This window comes from Piliocolobus tephrosceles, chromosome 19 (assembly GCF_002776525.5).
Source record: "Piliocolobus tephrosceles isolate RC106 chromosome 19, ASM277652v3, whole genome shotgun sequence".
In the NCBI taxonomy this organism is placed as follows: Eukaryota; Metazoa; Chordata; class Mammalia; order Primates; family Cercopithecidae; genus Piliocolobus; species Piliocolobus tephrosceles.
Window position 1 is genome coordinate 3,467,952 of NC_045452.1, and position 4,974 is coordinate 3,472,925.

Genomic DNA, 4,974 nt, shown 5'->3' on the forward strand with positions numbered 1-4,974 from the left:
CTGAGCAATGGGATTAACAACTATGGACCCCACCAGCCTCCAGAGCTGCCAGTCGTGGCAGCAGGAGACTCAGCCTTGGGCTGGGGCACAGAGAGGCTGAATAGAGGGTAAATGAGCAGGCAGCGTGTGAGAGGGACTAGCATTTCTTGGCATTATACAAAACCTAGTAGATGTGGTGCTGGTTGGTGTGGGGTGGGCGACTGGCATGGTCAGGTGCCTGATGCCTGTTGGCCTCCTCGGAAGGGGAGGCTGGCAGTGGTGGGTTCTGGAACATGCAGGAAGGAGGGTGGCCTGGATTTGTCCTGCAGCACCGAGGTCTGCGTGTTCCCCACTGGGTCTTCCATTTGAGGTGCTGTCAGCATGACCCTCGTCCCCCTTGCTTCTTTTCCCCATGGGCTTCTGCAAGGTCACTGCCCACGCTCCACCCCACCTACCTGCCTGTGTGGTGGGCACTGAGAGCCAGGGAAGCAGATCCTCACTGCTGGGCAGCAGGCCGTGTGCATATCCATCAGGGTGCCAGACCTTGTCCCCACGCAGCCCTGGCTGGGGTCATTGCCGCTGCTGCTCTCTGCTTGTGTCTCTGGCCCATCTTTGCCCAAGCCTTCTGTCTGAGCGGTTTTCTTGTCGTGCCTTTTTTAGACACCACATGGAGTGAGGTTTGGGGCTTGCCTCAGCTGGAGTCTCATTCTTCTGAGAGACGGAGTTTAGCCTATTTCCATTTGGCTCTTAGGACAGAAGGCCCTGTTGGTTCCTCCGAGAAGCCAGGGGAGGAGCCCTAGGCTGGAGAGGGGATTCCAGAGCAGGGTGGATCTCAGAAGCAGAAGGTGGGCAGAGAGGACGATGCATGCCGGGAAAGTTCTCGAAAGCATCAGCAGATGGGCCCAGAGTGCCTGGAAAGCTTCCGCCCTTCACAGACGGCACCATGCACTAAGAATAACCCGTGCCAAGTCCAGGCTTTCTTCCTATTTTGCAGAATTACCAGGTTGTTAGGCCAGGGGAACGTATGCCGGGATTCTGGGAAGACTTCCACCCGCACTGTTATTCTTAGAGTACGGGAAGCCCTTGGCTGTGGTGTGAAGAGGGCTCTTTCTTTCCATTCATACCTCATAGATCCTCTGGCCAGGCTCAGGGCACTGAAGGACTCCAGGAGTGTGTGGGGGATTTCCTCCCTGGAAGAGGCCTGTGCTCTGTCCCTGCTGAGGCTGGCGGCATTTGCAGTCAAATGGTGAGCTCGCGGTGACTATCCCCCTCTTACCTCCCTGGCAGGGTTGGCGAAGGCTACACCAAGGTCCCGAGTGATTTGTTCCCAGGCCTCCCTGCACAGAGGCTGTGCGTGTCCCCTGGGCATTCACTCTAGCTGTCTGGGCTGCAGGGAGGCAGGGTGCCTGGCCCGAGTGGAGGTGACACTCTACTGGGGGTGGTAAGTGTTGACCATCACGAAGGCGACCTCTTTCATCACATCTGTGTGAGAGGAGCTGGACTCTCCTCAGATATGGACGAGCCTCACAACCCATATCCTTTCACCGCTTGCATGTCCACCAAGTCCCTATGTGCTCTGGGAGGCAGTGGTACAGGCCAGCCGCTCTTCATGACCCGAGCACCAGTGCCTCACACTCCAGTGCATTTCCTTCCCAGGGTGTGCCAGGACTCTTGTAAAGAGGGCATTCCCGTGTAAGCAGTTGCTTTTTTTTTTATTATCATTTTTTAATTTTTTTGAGATGGAGTTTTCCTCTTGTCTCTTAGGCTGGAGTGCAATGGCACGATCTCAGTTCACTGCAACCTCCACCTCCTGGGTTCAAGCAATTCTCCTGCCTCAGCCTCCTCAGTAGCTAGGATTACAGGCACTCACTCACCACGATGCCCAGCTAATTTGTTTTTGTTTTATTGTTTTTTAGATGGAGTCTTGCTCTGTTGCCCAGGCTGGAGTGCAGTGGCACGATCTTGGCTCACTACAACCTTCACCTCCTGGGTTCAAGCAATTCTTCTGTCTCAGCCTCCTGAGTAGCTGGGACTACAGGTGCCTGCCACCACGCCCAGCTAATTTTTGTATTTTTAGTAGAGACAGAGTTTTCACCATATTGGCCAGGCTGTTCTCAAACTCCTGACCTTGTGATTCGCCCACCTTGGCTTCCCAAAGTGCTGGGATTACAGGTGTGATAATTTTTGTATTTTTAGTAGAGATGGGGTTTCACCATGTTGGCCAGGCTGGCCTCAAACTCCTGACCTCAGGTGATCCGTCCCCCTCAGCTTCACAAAGTGTTGGGATTACAGGCCTGAGCCACCTCGCCCAGCCAGCAGTTGCTATAAAATTTTTTTAGAAGATGTTATTAAGACCCAGTCATTAAGACTTCCTGAGGCGGGAGGATCACTTCAGCCCATGAGTTTGAGAACAGCCTGGGCAACATAGTGAGACCCGATCTCTCCAAAAAAATTTAAAAATTAGGTCCAGATGCAGTGGCTCACGTCTGTAATCCCAGCACTTTGGGAGGCCAAGGTGGGTGGACCACGAGATCAGGAGATCGAGACCATCCTGGCCAACATGGTGAAACCCTGTCTCCACTAAAAATACAAAAATTAGCTGGGTGTGGTGGTGTGCACCTGTAGTCCCAGCTACTTGAGAGGCTGAGGCAGGAGAGTCACTTGAACCCGGGAGGCGGGGCTGCAGTGAGCTGAGATCGTGCCACTGCACTCCAGCCTGGGTGACGGATCGAGACTCTGTCTCAAAAAAAAAAAAAAAAAAAAATTAGCCGGGTGTGGTGGTATGCACCTGTAATCTTAGCTACTTGGGAGGCTTGAGGTGGGAGGATGGGGATGGCTTGAGCCCAGGAGTTCGAGGGTGCAGTGGGCTATGATCACATGACTGCACTGAGGCGACAGAGTGGAGGTAATGTGCTTCTTCAAATAGCCGTGAGAATGACGCTTCTTTTCTTGTCCTGGCTCAGGAACCTCACCACCATGCCACGTTGCCCTGCTGCACTGTGCTGGTGTTGTGGGTTGGTGGCAGGACGTTTGCCCACCTCACAGGCCCTGCTTTCAGTCTTGGAGTATGGCTCCTCTCGACTGCTGCCCACCCAGCCTCCTGTCCTCAGCCTAGACTACATATCTGGGCTGTTCCAACCCTGTGGGCCTGTGAGGCCTGGCCATGTGCCTGTGTCATGCCAGTGGCTTTCAAGATGATGTTTCTAGTAGGACCACATGTGAGCACAGTAACCACCATGGCCAGGAGGAAGCTGGCTGCCCATCACCACCTTGCCCAGGGACCTCTTGCGCCCTGGCGGGGATCAGCAGCTCGTGCTGTGGGAGAGCAGAAGGCAGCATGCTAACTTCCAGGAGTGTCTGCAGCATGGCTGGGCAGATTAGACCTACAAATGAACAGATCTAGTGCTGAGGCCATCCTGGGTCTCTGGGGAGCTGCCAGGCTGTGGGTGCAGGGTCCAGGAGGCCCACTTGATCCCAGCATCCCACATGTGCCTGCTTGAGGTGGCCAGCTCACTGCTTCTTCACCCCTAGCCCAACCAGCAGGTACCCAACCATGAACCCCTCCAGGCTCACCTTGCCCATCCCCGCCATGTGACCTGGGAGTCGTGGTGGGATGGGATGGCAGCTACAGAGCACACAACACAGGGAGGAGCTCATCAGCATCTTCCCACTTGTGGAGCCCTGGCCCAGCCTCCTTTTGGACCCGCCCTGGCAGCCGGGTTTTGCGGCGCCTGCCCCACCCGCCCAGTAACCTACTTGCCCAACTGCTATCCCAGTGGCCATGAGGCCAGGTGACGAGATGGGGGCGCGTAAAGCATTTTCTGCCTGGAGAGGATGGGCGTGTGGCCATCTGACTGCTTCTGCAAGCTTGGTGGTTGTGTGCAGGCTGCCCTGGTGGTCTCAGCCCCCTGGGGCAGGCGGGTCCCCTGCAGGATGCAGAGACTGGGTGTGGCTTCCTGCAGATGTTCAGATGCTTCTGGGCTGTGGCCTCTGAGACCCAGGGCAAGGCTGCTGGCTGGACCGCAGGCCCTCCTGCCTGCCTCTTCCTTCAGCTGCTCTTTGTGGTCTGGCTCTGGCCGCCTGGGCCTCAGGGCCAACCCTGAATGGCTTTGACCACTCTGTGGCCTTCTGACTGCTGAGGACTTGTGGAGAGTTCACTGGGCTTGGCTCAAGTACTGAACCCAGGGCAGGGTTGGGGACAGGCAGAGTGGGGCCTTACCTGGAAAGCCAGGCACGATTGTCCCTGGGACACCAACCCTCCTGTAAAGTTGGCCAACTCAGGCACCCTTGAGTGCAAGCTCTGTGTGGCACAAGAGATGCCCTGAGGAGCTCAGCCTCACCTGGTGTGATGGGACCTGTGGAAGTTGTGGGAAGTGGTCCTGGCCGCCTGTGTGCCCGCCTGCCCTGTGCCCAGATCAAGTTGTGGTGACCAAAAGGACAAGGACTATATCCATGGCTCCCTCCCAGAGCCTGACAAGTCAGCAGGCATGAGAGGGTGTTGGAATGCTGTGGTGGGCCTGTGTGGGGGCCGTGCAGGACCTAGGGAACCTGCAGGGCTTGGCTTAGGGAGCACACAGGGGCCCAGGCAAAGGCAAGGTCACAGGTCGGGGGAGGTGAAGCTGGCAGGGGGAGGGGGAGACCTGCTGGCTAGAGCTGGGTTGGAGGCCGGTGGGCAGTGGGCCTGGCTCGAGCAGGGGGTGAGGGATTGGAGAGAAAGGCAGTTCCTGATGGTCCCCTCCTCAGGGGCTGGCTTTCCTCTGGTCCTTCCCTCCCAATGACCGCGTCTTCGTCGAGGCCACAGCTCTTGGCTCTGCGCCCACACCTCCAGTGCCAGGCTGCCCGGAGATCCGTTGATGGCCTTCCCTTGGACCACGGAGCCCTCCCTGCCACTGGTGCCTGGAGGGCTGGTCTGCTGCCCCTGCACCCTGGCCAGCTAGGATGGTGGGGTCGTGCAGCTGAATTAGGGGTGCCTTTCTGTCTGTCCTATGTGTATCA

At 56.9% G+C, this 4,974-nt stretch overlaps 1 protein-coding gene across 1 annotated transcript in view; it reads left to right on the top strand.

The window, feature by feature from the left end:
• The first annotated feature begins 1,195 nt into the window (after positions 1 to 1,195).
• Positions 1,196 to 4,974, top strand: part of TANGO2 (transport and golgi organization 2 homolog) — a 37,032-nt gene continuing 33,253 nt past the window's right edge. Inside the window, exon 1 of the mRNA XM_023192563.3 lies at positions 1,196 to 1,225. The gene's annotated coding sequence lies outside the window, so the exon portion shown is untranslated. The remainder of the gene's footprint in view (positions 1,226 to 4,974) is intronic.